This window comes from Drosophila mojavensis, unplaced genomic scaffold (genome assembly GCF_018153725.1).
Source record: "Drosophila mojavensis isolate 15081-1352.22 unplaced genomic scaffold, ASM1815372v1 contig_42, whole genome shotgun sequence".
NCBI classification, from domain to species: domain Eukaryota; kingdom Metazoa; phylum Arthropoda; class Insecta; order Diptera; family Drosophilidae; genus Drosophila; species Drosophila mojavensis.
This window is the reverse complement of record NW_025318865.1, coordinates 1-21,591: the sequence shown is the minus strand read 5'-3', so window position 1 is coordinate 21,591 and position 21,591 is coordinate 1. Positions and strand designations below refer to the sequence as shown.

The 21,591-nt window shown below is 38.1% G+C and overlaps 3 long non-coding RNA genes across 7 annotated transcripts; all 3 read left to right on the top strand.

Annotated features, from left to right (window-relative positions):
- The first annotated feature begins 2,191 nt into the window (after positions 1-2,191).
- LOC116804739 lies at positions 2,192-2,757 on the top strand. 2 transcript variants are annotated; one of them, XR_004364736.2, is made up of 2 exons: positions 2,192-2,363; positions 2,445-2,757. It is a non-coding gene; the product is annotated as an uncharacterized LOC116804739 (long non-coding RNA). The 2 variants fall into 2 exon arrangements; XR_004364735.2 differs by having other exon boundaries at positions 2,442-2,757.
- Positions 2,758-9,754: 6,997 nt separating this feature from the next.
- On the top strand, positions 9,755-10,186 carry LOC26528677. 3 transcript variants are annotated; one of them, XR_001448814.3, is made up of 3 exons: positions 9,755-9,796; positions 9,864-9,939; positions 10,006-10,186. It is a non-coding gene; the product is annotated as an uncharacterized LOC26528677 (long non-coding RNA). The 3 variants fall into 3 exon arrangements; XR_001448813.3 differs by having other exon boundaries at positions 9,864-9,943; XR_004364761.1 differs by having other exon boundaries at positions 9,763-9,800.
- Positions 10,187-17,463: 7,277 nt separating this feature from the next.
- Positions 17,464-17,848, top strand: LOC116804779. 2 transcript variants are annotated; one of them, XR_004364786.2, is made up of 3 exons: positions 17,464-17,567; positions 17,635-17,710; positions 17,778-17,848. It is a non-coding gene; the product is annotated as an uncharacterized LOC116804779 (long non-coding RNA). The 2 variants fall into 2 exon arrangements; XR_004363899.2 differs by having other exon boundaries at positions 17,465-17,567; positions 17,618-17,710.
- Positions 17,849-21,591: the final 3,743 nt, after the last annotated feature.

Below are 21,591 nucleotides of genomic sequence, written 5' to 3'. Positions count from 1 at the left end.
ACATATGTTTGAAAAGCATATGATGAAAAGGCAGAGTGCAATTAATTGCAAAAGTTGCAACTGAAAGAGATAAGTATGGATTCTAATAAGAATACTGAGATAATTATTAATAATTAGATATTAATTAATAAATTATTCGTCTGTTTCAGCAATTTCTCCCAAGTGCAAGTGAACGTGTGTTCGACAGGCCGAAGAAGTGAGTAATGTTAATTATACATATATGTATATAAGTGTTTATACTTAATGTTGTTTTGTTTTTATTTGCAGGGAATCATCCGGTGGAACGAGAGGTAGCAGCTGAGAAGACTCCACATCCCAATCACCGAGCAGTGCCGCCAGTTTTGTTAAGTTGATTGTGTAGTTTAAGCCAGTGCATTGTAGTGTTGTTTTGCTGCATGTGTGTATGTGCATACGTGCCAAATAAAACTTTTAATTGAATATAAAATTCAATTTGAGTTTTATTTGTTAGGATATCCTTTGCAGATAGGATATGTGAGGACGACCAGTTTCCAGGTAAGTTGCTTGCATATACCAATGGCCAATTTGAATTTTAATGTAGATTAATGTTCTTTTTTAGCGTATATGCTTGCAATCAGTTGCTGGGGAAGGACCAGCCTGCATCGGCCGAAGAATCTCCTGGATTTGTGTTGTGTGTGCGCAAAGTGCTCGCTGTGGGTGGCAGTGGCGCCAGTTGTCGAAAGATTGGCAGGCGCGACTGCGAGGCAGTAGCGTCGCCTATATTTTGTGTCGCCCCAGAGGTGGGGGTGTGTGGGACTGCGTCATACGATGGCGCGCCGTTGCGACGAGCCTCGTTTCTGCGTCGCGCTGCCATTCTGCGAAGATTTTCGCTGGAGTTGCGGGTTGAGGCCGGATATGACCTCGTGAACCTCTCTGCTAAAATGTTGCGGCTGTGCTCGCGTAAAGTTATCGGGCCGTATACGGGCGGATGTCGGCGAAGATAATTAGCGTGTAGCTCCTCGTCGAACTCCGCTTGTCTTCGCTGCTGTCGCTGTGCGCGCAACTCGATTTCATTAGCCAGGTGAGTATTGACGAGGCTAGAGTATCTGGGCATAGTTAGCCGCTGTGGTACAAACGGATAGTGGGCTATGCTTCTAGCCTCATTGTTGCTGTGTACTCGCAGTCTATCATAATATTTAGTGCAAATATTATTAAATAATTCATCCACAGATAAAACGCCCAGCTCAGATCTGATGCGAGCATTTGAAATATAATATTGAGCGCCAGATATGGTTCTCAGTGCTCTGTTGTGTGCAACTCTGATGCGGTCGAACTGAGTTTCGGATAGGAGCGCACCCCAGACAGGTATAGTATATTGCCACAGTGGTGCAACTAGTTGTTTGTAAATTATCGTTTTAGTTTTTAGAGACAATTTACTATTTTTATTAATCAGCCAATCTATCTTTTTCAGCCGTGCCCTAATCCTCGAGACGACAGTGGTGACATGAGTGCCGAAGTGCAGCTTTGTGTCCATAGTGACACCCAAATAAGGATGTGAAGTGCCGTTTCTGTTTGTATGCCTTGACAGAACACACATTAATGATCTCATATTCCCTTTCGTCTCATTCATATTAGCTGTCCAGCAGCTAGATGAAGAGGAAAAGAGAAAATAGAGATGCTCTTTATTCATACAATACTTTGACAATAGTATTTTCTTAGAATTAAAATTGCGCCTAAAAGATACTTTAAAAAATATACATTCGGTCGATATTTAGCGAAACTATGATTAGTTTAAATGGCCACAAGCGCAACAAAAGATAGCAGTGCACCATTGTGATATATGTGTACGTATAAAAGAGCAGATCAGAAGTAGATGACATTGATATGCTTAAATTGCTAGTTGTAAACTAATGAGTAAGATAGAGTATAAGTATTACAGATATACATATATATATATAAGTAGTAATAATTAATATAATTCAAATATAAGTAGTATAAATATGTAAGTAGAGATAATTAATATAATTAAATTCATTTACAGCTGCATCTATGAGATGCGCAGATCAATTAGCTGCCATAATGCCGCCATTCAATTGAATGAGAAAATTCAAGACAAAGTCTAGTCATTTTCCCCATAGGTTGTTTAAGCTAAATATAGTATTAGTAGTATAAGAGTAATATAATTAATAGTAATAGTTGTCTTCATTTCAATATTTGATTTTCAATAGGTTTTTCATTTCATTTTAGCATATTTAATTTAGTTAAAATTGATTAGATACATCGCAAGTGCGATCGTGAAAGTGATTGTGCATCCCTGTCTATCGATATGCAAAGACAAAACATATGTTTGAAAAGCATATGGTGCGAAAAGTGAAGTGCATTAATTGCAAAATTGCAACTGGAAAGTATAGTTTCTAATAAGAATACTAATAAAATCATTAATAATTGAATATTAATTAATTCCTTGTTTTTACAAATTGCAGCAGCTTACTACCAAGTACAAGAGAGTATGTGCACTACAAGGCAGAGATGTGTGTGAAAGCAAGCTAACTGCAAGGTTATGTTAATTATGCAAATGTAAATAAAAGTGTTGATACTTAATATTTTTTGTTTTTCTTTGCAGTATATCATCCAGTGGTACAAGAAGAAGTAGCTGAGAAGACTCCGCGCCCCAAACATCGAGTAGTGCCGCTAGTTTAGTTAAGTGCGTTTGTGTTGAAATTAGTCAGTGCACTGTAGTATTTGTTTACTGCATATATGCCTATACATGCAAAATAAAACTTTAATTGAATATAAATATCCAATTTGAGTTTTATTTGCTAGAATACCCTTTATAGGATATGTGCAGTCGATCCAATTTACAGGTGAGTTGTTGCATATACTGATGGCCAATTTGAATTCTAATTGAATTGCATATTCTTTTTTAGCGTATATGCTGCAATCAGTTGCTTGGAGACGACCCGCTTTGCTCAGCCGGAGTTTTTTTTTTTTTTTTTTTTTTTTTTTTTTTTTTTTGTTGAATAGTCACGTCTGCTCGAGGCTGTGCCGTAGACTGACTGACTATATTTATTTATTTACTGCTATACTACTGTATAATATAGTAAATTTGTTGACGCCTACTGTGTGTAGGTCTCAAATGTGAGTGTTACATTAAATGTGAAGTGACATACAAAAGTAGTTTGATTAATTTTGTGTAAATTTGTTGACGCCTACTGTGTGTAGATCTCAAATGTGAGTGTTACATTAGATGTGAAGTGACATACAAAAGTAGTTTGATTAATTTTGTGTGAATTTGTTGACGCCTACTGTGTGTAGATCTCAAATGTGAGTGTTACATTAAATGTGAAGTGAAATACAAAAGTAGTTTGATTATGTTTTAGTGAATGTATAGATATCTTGATTAAGAATTGCATCCGGCCAGGAAACGTCATCTCTTCCGGGACTGGCATCCTGTTTGGGATTCTGTATGGAAGAACCAGTATTTTAACTGGAGCCAGGATCCTGTCTGGAACCGTCGATTTGAATAAGATTGACATCTCGACTAGAGCCAATATTTCGACTGGGAATGGAATTTTGTCTGGAGCCATCGACCTGATTGAAACCATTATTTTGACTGGAGCCAGTATCTTGCCTGAAACTATCGTCCCGCCTAAAACTGATATTCTGATATGAGTTGAAGTTCCGATTTAAGTTAACAGGATGATTAAAAGTAGAAACTGCATTTTTAGAAGGGATAGTAGCAACATATATGCAACCATGTGCCCGTCTCTGCTTGGCCTGTAATAGTTCCCATTTCCGCTTAAATATGTTTGATTGCAAGTGATTGTTGAGCATCACGGAGTAACGCTTCCACTTCAGCCGTTGCGGAATGCACGGGTAGTTACCAATTCGTCTTGCCTCAGGATTGGGATGAGCAAGAAGCCGGCTCACATATTTATAACACAGTTTATTATAGATGCTTTCAACAGTGTCTACTTGCAGATCTATATGAAGTGTGTTATTACTGACATACCACGGTGCACCTGTTATTTCTCTAAGTATTTTATTTTGTGCTACTTGCAGCTTATTAAATCTGGTCTCGCATATCAGCGCGCCCCATATAGGAAGAGCATATTGCCAAATCGGCGCAATAAGCAGCTTATATAGTAATATTTTAAGTTTTAGTGGCAGCTTACTTCTAGCTCCAATTATCCACTTTAACTCTTTAGTTCTCGTTCTAAGCTTGCCAATTATATTATTAATATGAGTTTTTAACAACAGTTTGTTATCCAGCTGTATGCCCAAATATCTATGGCTAGTTTTGTTGTCAATATTATTACCCGCAATTGTGACAACACTTTGATGATCATATTGTACTTGTCGAATTGAATGTATCACATGAACTGTTTTGGAATAGTTGAGTTTGATACACCATTTTTTGGTCCATTCGTGAAATGTGTTGAGATAATGATTAAGGTGTTGTACAGCATGTGTCAAACTAATATTGCTCGAGAGAATTGCAGTGTCATCAGCATATGTTCCTAGCATCATGCGTGCAGTTGGACGTCGAGCGCTGGATATGGCTGGTAGTGGCATGTCCGCAGTGTAGAAATTATACAGAATTGGGCTCAAAACGCCTCCTTGTGGAACACCAGCAGCGATTTGTTTAACACTTGATCGTGTGCCATCGAAACACTCCACTATAAATGTACGATTTTTGAGATAACTATGTAGGATGTTAAATAGTACATTTGGTAGTAACTTCTTTAGCTTGTATAGAAGCCCTGGGTGCCAGACACGATCAAAAGCTTCAGAAATGTCCAGATAGACGGCTGAGCAGAAATAATTATCTTCAAAAGCTTCCATAATGAATTGAGTGACACGACCAAGTTGCTGTTCTGTGGAATGCCGACTACGAAAGCCAAATTGGTGATCAGGCATTGCCTTACAAAACGCCTCCACCTCAAATAGCCTATTCATAATTAACTTCTCAAGGATTTTGGATAGCCCTGAGAGTAAGCTGATTGGCCTGTAGGAAGTCAGCTCATGGGCTGGCTTACCAGGTTTAACTATCATTCTGACTCTTGCGCATTTCCATCGGCTGGGAAAGTGTCCAAATCTGAGCGCACTGTTGAATATAAGAGTTAAATACAGCAGTGCCTTTAGAGGAAGTGCTTTGAGTGTCCAGTTATCAATGAAGTCTAACCCAGGAGACTTCTTAATTTGAAGATCATTGATTATGGTCATAACTTCCTGAACAAGTATAGGTCGAAATTGCACAGGAGGCAAGCTACCACTGTCTAAATCTGGCAAGCATTGAGATTCAATGTCCTCTTTATCCTCTTGACTGCAGGTTATGTTAGGCCGGAACCGTCCTTCAAGATGAAGAGCAAAAGATTCTGCTTTCTCCTCAGAGGTTTTACACCAAATGGCATGTCTTTCGTTCACAGCTGTGTGATCTACATCAACAAATCTTTTAAGCGGTAAGTCAGTAATCGGTTGCTTTTTTACCAAATTTGTGACTCGCCATAACTTCTTCATGCAATATCTATCGTTAGGATCAATATGATTGATTAACCTATCTATATTTCTGTTTTTAGCTTCCTTAATGGCAATTTTGATTGCTCTGGTCAATCTGTTGAGCACCAGTTTAGCAGCCCGATCACGATGATTTTTCAGGTATCTTTTTATAAGTTTCCTTCCCTTAATCATAACTAGGACATAATAGCTTAATTTGGTGCCGTTGTTGCTAATGTGCCCACGGTCATGCCTAGTATTGGGAATCATATTAGCTGCATGCATAGCAGCGTCAATGACATTTTGCTCAAATATTGCAGCAGCATCTTCAACATCTTCACTATTCTTGATTTCAGTATTTAGCAGAATGCAATCATTTAATCTTTTTTGAAACGTTGGAATATTAGCATTCTTCGGAAGAAGATAGCTGCCCATTCTTCTGTTTACGATCTGTGTCTTGTCCAGAGCTAATTTTATCAAGAGCGGTAGATGATCAGATATTAATTCATCTGCGCCGGCAACTTGTATACTTAACAAATCAGAATTAATTCCTGCATAAATGGCAAAGTCAATAGCAGATGGTGATGATCGCATATCATACGGGAAATGAGTTGACGAGCCTGTAGCCAGTAGATTATATTTACTCTCTTGAATAACTTTTAGCAAAGTACTTCCTCTAGTACATGATCTAGCATTACCCCACCAGCTACTTTTTGCATTCCAATCACCAGCTGTAAGGAATCTGTTGCCATTACTTTGTAAAAGGTTAGTGAAATCGTCATATTGCCAGGATAGTTGAGGTGGACAATACAAAGAGGACAAATTAAATTGAAAATTATTTGGCAGAAAGATAGTGGCTGTAACGCATTGAACAAGCTCAGTATTGACTTTCACAGATGGGTTGTGTCGAATACCATGTTTAATAATTAAGGCAGCTCCTCCTTTACGTCGATTTGATAAATGATTTGCTAAGTAAGTATGATATCCATTTATCTTGAGTAAGTCATTACTATTTAGTCGTGTTTCTGAAAGTAATATAATATCAATATCATTATGCTTGACGTATTCAATTAAATTTCCCAGTTTGTTATGTAGGCCAGCTGCATTCCATACCAGAATTCTTAATGAGTTACAGTGTACAGTAGAACTATTCATTAATAGATGTGTCATTGACATGCTTTGCCATCATGCATCTAGTTAGCATGGTAAGCATAGTGACTAGATTATCCAATTTTGCATTGAGTTTTTCAAGGTTGCTGTTATCTACAGGATTTGGCCGCTTACGATCATCAAGCATTAAGCTGATCAATGTGTCCAATTTATCATTTAATGATTTGATATCATTATCATTATTGACAGTTAACCGAACGTTACTACGGCTACGATTTCTGAGTCTTTGACTGGCATGATGATCATCAACATGTTCTTGACTATCATTTAATCGCCGAGGTAGCCGCTGTTCCCGATTATTCGAAACTAAAGGCAATGGCTTGATCTGTTGCTGACGCTGCACTAGCCGCTGACCAGGAATACGTTGCAGTTGATCCCGTTGCACGCCCATTTTCAGCGCATCAGCATAACTAGACCCTTCTTGGACACCAGTGATCTTTTTGCTTACCTGCTGTTTTGCTTGCCCCAGTAAGTCTCCAGTTTTCTTTGATGGCTCATGAGTATGCTTTTGTTTCTGTAACTGAGCTTCATGACTTCTGAGCACTTGCTGTATAGATTGCTTTGGCGATTGAGCAGAATTGCTTGGCTTCGACTTGGTAATATGCTTATTTACCACTTTAGCGATAGCAGCATTATTGCCAACGATATTTTGACGTAACAAATCAACTACAAGTTTATTTGCTTGCTGCGTTTTTGAAGATTCTTTGATCTTGCAAGCTTCCTTAAAGGACTTGCAACCTTTATAGCTGGCGACATGCTCTCCAAGGCAATTCGCACACTTTGGCGGTTGGCTCAAGCTGCCTTTCTGACGTGGACAATCCGTTGAAGGATGATTCATACCACACTTTACACAAACAAAAGGTCTGCGGCAATAGTTTTTAGTGTGTCCAAACTTTTGACAACGATGACATTGCACAGCATCTATGTTATGCAGTGATTTCTCTATCTTGACCTTCTGATGGCCCAGCAAGGTAGTATCCAATATACCACTATTGTTGGGTTTAGACTCAATTTCAACTTCAAATAAGTCAAGTGGCTGACCAGAGAACCTTTTTTTGATGTTATTTGCATATCGAACTGTATGCCCCAGTTTAGCAAGCTCCTCTTTGATCCACTCAATTGGTGTACTTCGATGTAAATGTCTAATAAGAATTCTGAATCCACGCTCAGACTTGATTTGAAAAGTATGAGATTCTAGGTTTATGTCTTCAAAATGATGAATAAGCTTCCTATAGGAGTCAATGCTAAGGCACTGAATGCGCAATCCACGTCCTGAGGTAGTCTTTACAAAATAAGAGGTATGATCAATAACTTTATTGATTCCTTGAATGAATGGAATGATCATAGGAACATCCGGAATATATATGGAAGGTGGCCTTGAACTTTCCTTATTGGTAATTGTTGACTGATTCGTAGCTGAATCACTTATTTTAGTTTTAGTTTTGCAAGTAGCTTCCGGGTGTTCTTCATCATCCGAATCAAGTCTACTTGGAGGACTGCCAATGTTTCCATTTGGTGCAACATCATTAGATCTGATTTTGGTCGTTTTTGGGCTAGAACCCTTTTTTGCTGGACGCTTGGTCGCTTTTGTCTTCATTTGATTACCATGTTGGCTGGCTAATGCCTGATTTAGCATCTGCTTAACTTTAGTGACTGCTATTGAGCGCTGACTAGCCTCAATACCTTCAATATTATCCATATACAGCATATCAGTGTCATCATCAGATACACAGTTCATTGAATCTGAATCATCCAATGCCTCGACATCCACGAAAGAGTCGGTATCCAATGAATTTGCGTCATCCATTTCTAAATAGCATTTGGAAGAAACACACGCCAAAGGCGCCCAGACTCCAAAAGAGACCAAGCACAATTATTATTTATAAAGTTAAAAAGTCCAAAAATATAAAAGCCAAAAATACACTTTTTAATAATAAACTTTTTTTTTTTTTTTTGATTTCGAATTTTGAATTTTTATTTTTTTCTGTTCGTATGTTACCAGAGAACACACAATAATGATCTCCCCTTCTTCCCATCTCAAACATGATCAGCTGTCCTGCAGCTGCATGGCGAGGGGAAGAGAGAGTGGAGATACTTTTTATTCAAACAATACTTTACAATAGCATTTCTTAAGAATATGATTAGCGCCTATAGATACTTAAAAGTATACAAAAGGTCGATATTTGTCGTAACTTTTCATAATATGAATTAATTTAAATAGCAATAAGTGCACAAAAATAACAGTGCAGCTTAATTTTACAATATATAAAGATAAAGAGCAAATTTAAGGTAATAAGATACAAAAGAGTGCTTGAATAGCTGATAATAGACTAAGTAGTTAATTAAGATTAATATTTTACAATAGTAAGAAGTAGCATTATTTAATATAATTCAGATATTTCATTTATAAGCATCTGCAAGATGCAGTGAGAAATCAGCTCAAAGTGGCCAATTGGAGTTATAGAGAAAAGTCGAGACAAGGTCTGGTCATTTTCTCCATTACATGTATAAGTTAAAAAATAGTTTTAATTGCATAAAGTTAATAAAAATTGATAAGAATAATAATATACTTTACATATTTACATTTAAGTTTCAATGGCTATAAGAATCTGCACAACTGTCAACACAAAGTGCAAAGTTGTTACATATGTAATTATCGGCGAGTTATCGAATGTAATAACATGAATATATGGCAAGTAAAAGACTATGAACAATAAGAATTAGCAATAGATAATAATTATTGGCGATAAGATCTAGAGTTAGTGTAATTAATTAATTTACTAGTATTTTTAATTATTATTAAGTTTAGTTTACATATTTACAATGCATATATAGCAATAATAGTGCAATGTATCGCATATGCATACATATATTTTAATTTAGTTGCTGCTATAATATAATTGTTTTTAATTTAATTATATATAGTTATAAGTTTATAGGATTTAATAATTTGAATAAAAATTAGCTTTTCAATTCGTTTTAGTAGTTTTGATTTCAAAAGTATTAATTCAATATATTGCAAGTGCAATTGTACATGTGACGATGCATCCCTGGTTATATGTAAATACCTATCGGAGTGCACAATCAAAACAAAACAAAGTCAGCTGATTGCAAATTGCATTAAATGCAAATTTGATGCTGCTAATTGATACATATGTATAAATATTAATAAGTAAGTAAGTGAAATTAATAATATTAAAAATGTATACTGATTAATTGCTGTCTTTTTATATATATAGCTGCTGCAGTGCAAAATGCAAGGGAGCTCAGAAACTGAAGACAGAGGAATTGCATAGATTGCGATCAGACTGGCTGGTATGTGAGTTTTGCAAAATTTAATAAAAGTGTTAAAAGATTTCTAATGTTGATTTTTCTTTGCAGAGTACAACCACTAGAGCAAGGAGAACTAGCCAAGTGGGCTCCGCGGCCAATAGGGCATTTATTTAAGTTAGTTTCAGGCTCATTCAAATTGTACATATGTTGTAGGCGCAAGCACCACTATATATGTTCGCTGCACATATGTATATATGTGCTGAAAATAAACTTTTGAGCTGAAAATAGACATCTTTCTATCCGTATGTTACCAGAGAACACACAATAATGATCTCCGCTTCTTCCTACCTCATACATGATCAGCTGACCAGCAGCTGCATGGCGAGGGGAAGGTAGTACGGAGATACTTTTTATTCAAACAATACTTTACAATAGCATTTCTTAAGAATATGAGTAGCGCCTATAAGATACTTAGAAGTATACAGAAGGTCAATATTTACCGAAACTTTTCATAAAATGAATTAATTTAAATGGCCATAAGTGCACAAAAATAACAGCGCAGCTTAATGTTACATAATACAGATAAAAAGAGCAATTTAAAGATAATACAAAATAATAATAAAGTGCTTGAGTAGCTGATAATAGATTAATTAGATAAATAAGATATAAATTTTACAATAGTAATAGATAGCATTAATTAATATAATTCAATTTTCTTTTTTCATTAATAAGCATCTGCAAGATGCACTGAGAAATTAGCCCAAAGTAGCTAATTGGAATTTTAGAGAAAAGTCGAGACAAAGTCTGGTCATTTTCTCCATTGTGAGTATAAGCTAAAAATAGTTATAATTGCAGAAAGTTAATAAAGATTAATAAAAATAATTATTTTCCTTACTTGTTTACATTTGAGTTGCAATGCCTAAAAGAATATGCACAGCTGTTACTATACAATGTTTGTGCAGCAATAGGTTGTTACATAGTTATCGGTGAGTTATCGAAAGTACTTACATACATGTCAAGTCAAAGACTATGAGCAATAAGAATTTACAATTTGCTAAAATTATTGATATTAAGTTCTAAAGTTAATGTTATTTAATAATTATATATAGTAGTTTTAATTATGATTAAGTTTAGTTTACATATATACAATGTATATGCGTAGCAATAATTGTGCAATATATCGCATATGTTTTCATTTAGTTGCTGCTATAGTATAGTTGCTTTAAATTAATTAAATATAGTTTAATATTCACAGGATTTAATAATTTGTATAAAAAATAGCTTTTAAATTCATTTTAGCAATTTTGATTTAACAATATCAATTCATAATATTGCAAGTGCAATTGTGCATGTGATAATGCATCCCTGGCTTTATATATGTACTTATTGGAGTACACAATCAAAACAGAACAAAGTCAGCTGATCGTAAATTGCATTAGATGCAAATTTGATGCTGCTAATTGGAATGCATAAATATAAAAAGGTAAATAAACGATATTAATAATGTTATAAATTAATGCTGATTAATTGCAGTCTTTTTATAAATATAGCTGCTGCAAAGCAAAATGAAAGGGAGCGCAAATATTGAAGACAATTGAATTGCATAGATTGCAAACTGACTGGCAAGTAAGTGAATTTTGCAAAATTTAATAAAAGTGTTAAAAGATTATTAAAATTGATTTTTTCTTTGCAGAGTACATCCACTGCAGCAAGGAGGATTAGCCAAGTGGGCTCCGCAGCCAATAGGGCATGAATTTAAGTTAGTTTTAAGTTCGTTTAAATTGCATATTGTAGGCGCAAGCGCCACTATATCTGTTCGATGCACATATGTATATACAAATGTGTTGAAAATAAACTTTTGTGTTGTAAATAGATATCTAAATTGTTGTTATATGTTTGTTTAGTTACTCTTCCATGTAAATAGTGCAATAGTCGATTTCTAATTGTGTTATTTGTATATACAAATGACTAGTTTTAATGGCAATTAGATTTGATACTTATTTGCATGTCTGGCCTGAAGCCTCTAGGGAAGAGTAGACTTGATCAGTCCGGTAGATCATCCAGGTTGATGATGGGTGGGCGCATGGAGGCCATGGTGGGTGGTAACGGCGCCAACTGCTGGAATATAGGCAGGCGCGGCTGCAAGGCAGCTGCGTCGCCTATACTTTGAGCCACCCCTGAGGCAGGTGTGTGTGCAGCAAGGCCGATCGGTGGGGCATTATTGCGTCGATTCCCATTGGGGTTGCGAGGAGGATCTGGGTACGATCTCGTGAATCGCTCCATAATTAGTCGTCGGCTGTGCTCGCGATAAGTGATTGGGCCATACTCTGGCGGATGTAGGCGACGGTATCTCTCTCTAAATTCAGCGTTTTCATCAGCTTCTCTTTGCAGTTGTCGCTGACTGCGCAGAGCGATATCGTTAGCCAACAGAGTGTTAACGAGATTCGTGTATCTGGACATAGCTAGTCGCTGAGGGATGAACGGATCATAGACAATCTTTCTAGCTTCGTTGTTGCTATGAACACGTAGTCTGTCGAAGTACTTTGTGCAGAGATTGTTGAATATTTCATCTGCAGATAGGATATCCAGAGAGGATCTGATGCGAGTATTAGAAACAAAGTACTGAGCACCAGATATGGCTCTAAGAGCTTTGTTGTGAACCACTCTAATGCGGCTGAATTGGGTCTCGGATAGAAGAGCACCCCATACAGGTAGCGAGTATTGCCATAGTGGGGCAACAAGCTGCTTGTATATGATAGTTTTAGTTTTCATAGATAATTTACTATCTTTATTTACGAGCCAATCTATCTTTTTAAGCCTAGCCCTAACCCTAGTAACGACCGTAGTGACATGTTGAGTGAAGCGCAGTCTAGAATCTAACGTAACGCCCAGATATGGATGTGAGGTGCTATTCTCAATAGTTTCGTTGCCAATGCGAATAGCCTGGTATGGCGCTATAGGTCTGAGTGAATGCATGATGTGCGTAGTTTTATTTGCATTAATAGTAATGCACCACTTGCTTGCCCATTCGGCCAGAATATGCATGTATGCTTGCTGTTGATTAAGCGCATCTGTTTGTCGATAGTTAGCTGAGAGAACAATGACGTCATCAGCGTAGGTGGCAATACGAATTCCATGTAAGCAAGTTGGGCTTGGTATATCGCTGGTGTATATATTATACAGAACTGGCCCAAGCAGGCTGCCTTGTGGCACACCAGCATGAATCTGCCTGACTCCTGAGCAACATCCACCGTGGCACTCAACAATAAAAGAGCGATCTGCTAGATAGCAACAGAGAATGCGATAGAGTGCAAACGGCAATAGTGACTTGAGTTTGTATTTCAAGCCTGTATGCCACACTCGATCAAAAGCTTCTTTAATGTCCATATAGACAGCAGAGCAGTATTTATGGTCATCAAAAGCTTTAATAATATACTGGGTGACTCGACCCAATTGCTGTTCAGCTGAATGTGCCTTGCGGAATCCGAATTGATGGCTTGGAATCGCATTTACAAGAGTATCTTGTTCCAGCATACGGCTCAATATCAGGTACTCGAGTATCTTCGAGAGGCCAGATAGGAGGCTTATTGGCCTGTATGATGAAACATGTTGCGTAGGCTTGCCAGGCTTATGCACCATCTTCACCATCGCTAGCTTCCAGCAAGAGGGGAAATGACCCAATCTAAAAGAGTTGTTGCAGATCAGAACAAGATACAGAATAGCCTTCATTGGCAGCGCTTTAATTGTGTGGTTGTCAATTTGATCCAGACCAGCCGCTTTCTTGTTCTCTAGCGTGCTGATGTGACTGATGACTTCAGCCGCAGTGACTGGCCGAAATAAGACTGAAGGAGTCGCAGATAGCTGGCTAACTTGAGCCTCAATCTCAGCCAGATCACTGGGTGACGTGGTCACAATGGGATGGAAACGCTGCTCAAGACTTGCAGCAAATGTTTCAGCCTTCTCGGCAGTAGTCTTGCACCAGACGTTATGAGCGTTAGAGCCATTGCCACTGGAGGACTTCAATAGCGGTAGATTTGGGGCAGGCTGTCGCTTGATTTCATTGGTCAGTCGCCAGAGTTTCTGCATACTATATCTATCAGTTGGATCGATAGATCTAAATAGCTCTTCCTCATACTTCTGCCTAGCATCTATAAGCTCTTTGCGTATGCGATTCGACAGCCTGTTACAGAGCTGCTTCGCCAAAGGATTGCGATTTCGAAGGAGATAACGCTTGATTTGCTTGCGGGCCTCGATAAGTTGCAGAGTCTGTCTATTTGCTCGAAATCTAGTCCTCGTTAACTTGCGCGGGTTTTGTGGATTAGCATAGTTTGCAGCATCTTCAATGTTTTTGACGAAGATATTAACAGCATCATCGACGTCATCCGCACTGCTGATCTCGGTGTTGAGCAAGATTTTGTCGTTTAGATAGCTCTGAAATTTGCTTATGTTAGCATTCAGATGCAGAAGATGGCCTTTTGCTTTGCTAGTGATTGGCTTCTCGACCAGCTGAACTTGCAACGGAAGATGGTCAGAGCTGAGCTCGAAAGAGTCAGTGATGGCCAGCAATTCACGTCTGATGCCTTTAAAAAGCGCGAAGTCAATGGCAGACGGAGTTTGGCGTGAATTAAAAGGATAGTGGGTGGGCGATCCAGTTGCCAAAATGTTGCAATTCACTTGTAGAATACTATTTACTAGCGTGCGGCCACGGAGACAGGATCTGGCGTTGCCCCACCACTGACTTTTCGCATTCCAGTCACCGCCTACTATAAAGACATCACCAAGAGAAGTAAGTAGGTTGTTGAAATCTTGTCCAGACCAAATGGCTTGCGGCGGGCAGTAGATAGCTACAATGTTGATGTGTCTGCCGTTTTGCAGGCTGACTGAAACTTCAACAGATTGATGCGAATCATTTGATGTACAGCGCATAGCATAATGACATATATTTTGTTTAATTATGAAAGCTGCACCTCCTCTCCCTCCTGTTTGAGGGGTGGTTTGCTAAATAAACGATATAGCCATTGATAGCAATGCTATCGCTTTCAATCAGATGCGTCTCAGACACAAGCATAATGTCTATATCGTGCTTGACGAGATACAGATTGAGCTCATTAAGCTTTTTCTTGACACCAGCAGCATTCCAAAAAGATATCTTGATGTTGTTGACACGTTGAGATACAGCAGGCTGCAGTGCAGCGCTGCGTCTACTGGCATTTGGGGAAGTGGATACATTGTTAGACATTTGAACGCTCATTGGGACCAAATTGGGCCAACAGGCAGGCCGTGAGGGTGGTCATCATCTCAATGAGTTTGTCTATTTTAGCCTCTAATCTAAAGCTAACTTGCACTGGCATGCTTGGCATATTCGCATTTATTGGCTGCTCGAAACGATGAGAATAAACACCCCCACTATTAGGATGCGCACCCCCATCTACGTGCTGTGGACGCCTACGGCGCGTACTCAGGCTGCGGCTACGCATTGGTTGCAGCGGCCGCTGTGCGCTTGCCTGCCGCTGTTGTTGCTGCAAGAGCTGTTGTTGTTGGCTACGTTTTGTGGCTTTTTGTCTGGACTGACGTTGTTTGCTGCTAATTGCTGCCGGCCCGACAGGCTGAGCAAATTCTAAACCCGCCCGAAGGGCAGCCGAATAGCTGGGCCCACTAACTGTTTGCGGTCGTGACTGAGGGGGGACTTGCTGTAAAAGATTTGGCATATTAGTCATATTTGGCATATTAGAGCGACTGCGCTGAGCAGTTGCAGTGGGAGCAGGCTTGGCTAAATTGTTTATTAGCTTTGCTATCTGGTGTACGCCTTCATTTTCGCGCTTCTTGCACGCTTCTTTATAAGAAGGGCAACCTTTGTAGCTCGCAGCGTGTGGGCCAGCACAGTTGGCACACTTCGCTGGTGTTTGTTCGCCTTTTTGTCTGCCACAGTCCGTGGAGGCATGATTATCGCCGCACTTGACGCAGGCAAAGGGGCGACGGCAATAATTTTTAGTGTGCCCAAATTTCTGGCATCTATGGCATTGAGCAACTTCGCTGGATTTGTACGGCTTCTCAATTTTGACGCGCTGATTGCCGATGGCAGTGATTTGCATGAATTCAGCATTATTAGCACTGGGAACTAACTCAACTTCGAAGAGATCAAGCGGCTCTTTAGTGAAACGAGATTTAATGCCTCTCAAGAAGCGAACTTGATGCCCTAAATTGGCTAATTTCTCACGGATATAGTGGTCCGGAGTGGAATAGTGCAGATCTCTGATAATGGCTCTGAAGCCTCGCTCGGACTTCAACTGAAACGTGTAGTTTTCAACTTTATTCTCATCTAAGTACTTTACCAGATTGCGATAAGTGGCGATGTCCTTGCACTGGACTCTGATTCCATGGTTGGAGGTGCGTTTGACGTCATAATTGACTTGGCCGATGGCTTCATCCAGTCGAATGAGAATCGACATGATGTCCGTGACGTTAGCCAGAAATAGTTTTTTTCTATCCGTATGTTACCAGAGAACACACAATAATGATCTCCGCTTCTTCCTACCTCATACATGATCAGCTGACCAGCAGCTGCATGGCGAGGGGAAGGTAGCACGGAGATACTTTTTATTCAAACAATACTTTACAATAGCATTTCTTAAGAATATGAGTAGCGCCTATAAGATACTTAGAAGTATACAGAAGGTCAATATTTACCGAAACTTTTCATAAAATGAATTAATTTAAATGGCCATAAGTGCACAAAAATAACAGCGCAGCTTAATGTTACATAATACAGATAAAAAGAGCAATTTAAAGATAATACAAAATAATAATAAAGTGCTTGAGTAGCTGATAATAGATTAATTAGATAAATAAGATATAAATTTTACAATAGTAATAGATAGCATTAATTAATATAATTCAATTTTCTTTTTTCATTAATAAGCATCTGCAAGATGCACTGAGAAATTAGCCCAAAGTAGCTAATTGGAATTTTAGAGAAAAGTCGAGACAAAGTCTGGTCATTTTCTCCATTGTGAGTATAAGCTAAAAATAGTTATAATTGCAGAAAGTTAATAAAGATTAATAAAAATAATTATTTTCCTTACTTGTTTACATTTGAGTTGCAATGCCTAAAAGAATATGCACAGCTGTTACTATACAATGTTTGTGCAGCAATAGGTTGTTACATAGTTATCGGTGAGTTATCGAAAGTACTTACATACATGTCAAGTCAAAGACTATGAGCAATAAGAATTTACAATTTGCTAAAATTATTGATATTAAGTTCTAAAGTTAATGTTATTTAATAATTATATATAGTAGTTTTAATTATGATTAAGTTTAGTTTACATATATACAATGTATATGCGTAGCAATAATTGTGCAATATATCGCATATGTTTTCATTTAGTTGCTGCTATAGTATAGTTGCTTTAAATTAATTAAATATAGTTTAATATTCACAGGATTTAATAATTTGTATAAAAAATAGCTTTTAAATTCATTTTAGCAATTTTGATTTAACAATATCAATTCATAATATTGCAAGTGCAATTGTGCATGTGATAATGCATCCCTGGCTTTATATATGTACTTATTGGAGTACACAATCAAAACAGAACAAAGTCAGCTGATCGTAAATTGCATTAGATGCAAATTTGATGCTGCTAATTGGAATGCATAAATATAAAAAGGTAAATAAACGATATTAATAATGTTATAAATTAATGCTGATTAATTGCAGTCTTTTTATAAATATAGCTGCTGCAAAGCAAAATGAAAGGGAGCGCAAATATTGAAGACAATTGAATTGCATAGATTGCAAACTGACTGGCAAGTAAGTGAATTTTGCAAAATTTAATAAAAGTGTTAAAAGATTATTAAAATTGATTTTTTCTTTGCAGAGTACATCCACTGCAGCAAGGAGGATTAGCCAAGTGGGCTCCGCAGCCAATAGGGCATGAATTTAAGTTAGTTTTAAGTTCGTTTAAATTGCATATTGTAGGCGCAAGCGCCACTATATCTGTTCGATGCACATATGTATATACAAATGTGTTGAAAATAAACTTTTTGTGTTGTAAATAGATATCTAAATTGTTGTTATATGTTTGTTTAGTTACTCTTCCATGTAAATAGTGCAATAGTCGATTTCTAATTGTGTTATTTGTATATACAAATGACTAGTTTTAATGGCAATTAGATTTGATACTTATTTGCATGTCTGGCCTGAAGCCTCTAGGGAAGAGTAGACTTGATCAGTCCGGTAGATCATCCAGGTTGTTTTTTTTTTTTTTTTTTTTTTTTTTTTTTTTTTTTTGAATAGTCACGTCTGCTCGAGGCTGTGCCGTAGACTGACTGACTATATTTATTTATTTACTGCTATACTACTGTATAATATAGTAAATTTGTTGACGCCTACTGTGTGTAGGTCTCAAATGTGAGTGTTACATTAAATGTGAAGTGACATACAAAAGTAGTTTGATTAATTTTGTGTAAATTTGTTGACGCCTACTGTGTGTAGATCTCAAATGTGAGTGTTACATTAGATGTGAAGTGACATACAAAAGTAGTTTGATTAATTTTGTGTGAATTTGTTGACGCCTACTGTGTGTAGATCTCAAATGTGAGTGTTACATTAAATGTGAAGTGAAATACAAAAGTAGTTTGATTATGTTTTAGTGAATGTATAGATATCTTGATTAAGAATTGCATCCGGCCAGGAAACGTCATCTCTTCCGGGACTGGCATCCTGTTTGGGATTCTGTATGGAAGAACCAGTATTTTAACTGGAGCCAGGATCCTGTCTGGAACCGTCGATTTGAATAAGATTGACATCTCGACTAGAGCCAATATTTCGACTGGGAATGGAATTTTGTCTGGAGCCATCGACCTGATTGAAACCATTATTTTGACTGGAGCCAGTATCTTGCCTGAAACTATCGTCCCGCCTAAAACTGATATTCTGATATGAGTTGAAGTTCCGATTTAAGTTAACAGGATGATTAAAAGTAGAAACTGCATTTTTAGAAGGGATAGTAGCAACATATATGCAACCATGTGCCCGTCTCTGCTTGGCCTGTAATAGTTCCCATTTCCGCTTAAATATGTTTGATTGCAAGTGATTGTTGAGCATCACGGAGTAACGCTTCCACTTCAGCCGTTGCGGAATGCACGGGTAGTTACCAATTCGTCTTGCCTCAGGATTGGGATGAGCAAGAAGCCGGCTCACATATTTATAACACAGTTTATTATAGATGCTTTCAACAGTGTCTACTTGCAGATCTATATGAAGTGTGTTATTACTGACATACCACGATGCACCTGTTATTTCTCTAAGTATTTTATTTTGTGCTACTTGCAGCTTATTAAATCTGGTCTCGCATATCAGCGCGCCCCATATAGGAAGAGCATATTGCCAAATCGGCGCAATAAGCAGCTTATATAGTAATATTTTAAGTTTTAGTGGCAGCTTACTTCTAGCTCCAATTATCCACTTTAACTCTTTAGTTCTCGTTCTAAGCTTGCCAATTATATTATTAATATGAGTTTTTAACAACAGTTTGTTATCCAGCTGTATGCCCAAATATCTATGGCTAGTTTTGTTGTCAATATTATTACCCGCAATTGTGACAACACTTTGATGATCATATTGTACTTGTCGAATTGAATGTATCACATGAACTGTTTTGGAATAGTTGAGTTTGATACACCATTTTTTGGTCCATTCGTGAAATGTGTTGAGATAATGATTAAGGTGTTGTACAGCATGTGTCAAACTAATATTGCTCGAGAGAATTGCAGTGTCATCAGCATATGTTCCTAGCATCATGCGTGCAGTTGGACGTCGAACGCTGGATATGGCTGGTAGTGGCATGTCCGCAGTGTAGAAATTATACAGAATTGGGCTCAAAACGCCTCCTTGTGGAACACCAGCAGCGATTTGTTTAACACTTGATCGTGTGCCATCGAAACACTCCACTATAAATGTACGATTTTTGAGATAACTATGTAGGATGTTAAATAGTACATTTGGTAGTAACTTCTTTAGCTTGTATAGAAGCCCTGGGTGCCAGACACGATCAAAAGCTTCAGAAATGTCCAGATAGACGGCTGAGCAGAAATAATTATCTTCAAAAGCTTCCATAATGAATTGAGTGACACGACCAAGTTGCTGTTCTGTGGAATGCCGACTACGAAAGCCAAATTGGTGATCAGGCATTGCCTTACAAAACGCCTCCACCTCAAATAGCCTATTCATAATTAACTTCTCAAGGATTTTGGATAGCCCTGAGAGTAAGCTGATTGGCCTGTAGGAAGTCAGCTCATGGGCTGGCTTACCAGGTTTAACTATCATTCTGACTCTTGCGCATTTCCATCGGCTGGGAAAGTGTCCAAATCTGAGCGCACTGTTGAATATAAGAGTTAAATACAGCAGTGCCTTTAGAGGAAGTGCTTTGAGTGTCCAGTTATCAATGAAGTCTAACCCAGGAGACTTCTTAATTTGAAGATCATTGATTATGGTCATAACTTCCTGAACAAGTATAGGTCGAAATTGCACAGTTTGTCTACTGTCTACTCTCTGTCTAGCCAATCTAGATTCTTGGACATCCAGAGGTGGGCGTCTGCCGTCGGCCGCCACTGATCGGATCGCGGATCGCGTGTCGCCTTCAAGCCGCTCATCTGCAGACTATTCTCGGAGCAAGACTGCCCAGCGCCTCCACCATAGAACTTTCAAAGAACTTTCATTCCCTAAATTCAGCCAATTCCAGCTTCCAGTTGCATCAAATAACAAGCTCCCTCTATGGAAAAGAGAGAGTGAGTTAGATGATGCAACAGCCGGCAGATGGCTGAAAAAAGGACTGACGCTGCAACAGTCAATTTGCATCAGCAATGTGTATCCCTAATATATACCGAGTATTTGAATTTGGAATAAATTGGCGCTCAACTATGCTATCGATTATCAATTATCGATTCTTTTGCATAATTGAGCTCAATTGGCTTGCTGTGATGTTAAACAGCCACGCAGGGCTGCCACATCTTATTCGAATCTTAACATGGATGCAAACTGCTAAGAACTAAGTATGTGTGTGTATGTGTGTGAGTGAGTGAGTGGGTGAAACTTATCGATATTGAAATGGCGTCGTATGCGAAATTGTGTGATTACAAGCTAAGTGAATTTGAATAACATTATTAAAACTAGATAGAGATTAACAATTAAATAATAAAAATACTAAATATTACTAATAAAGACTAATAATACTAATATTAATATTGTAAGTGAGTGTATGTGTGTAAGTGTTTTTTGTCCAATTCTTGAACAGGTTATTCATCAGATGGCAGCTCATCCGGTGGAGGGGGACGAGCATCAAAGGCGGTGACAGCCAGTCGCCGAAACACCGGCAATCTGGCATGATGAGTGACAACATCCAAGGAGGAGGAGTACAGCTGAGTGGAATTGATGGCATCTGTTGCAGAATCAGCAACTGCAATTGCAGTTGCCATTCTAATTGGATTTTTGTTCTTATTTCCAGCATCATCTTTGGCACTGGCACTGGAAGTGGCACTGGCACTGGCAATGGAAATGGCACCAGCACTAGCATTAGCACTAGCACCAGAATTGGCATCATCATCAGAATCGGCATCGACATGGACATCAGATGGTCTCGCACCAATGCCTGAATGTTGACTGGCATTAAAGCTGACAGTGGCACCAGCAAT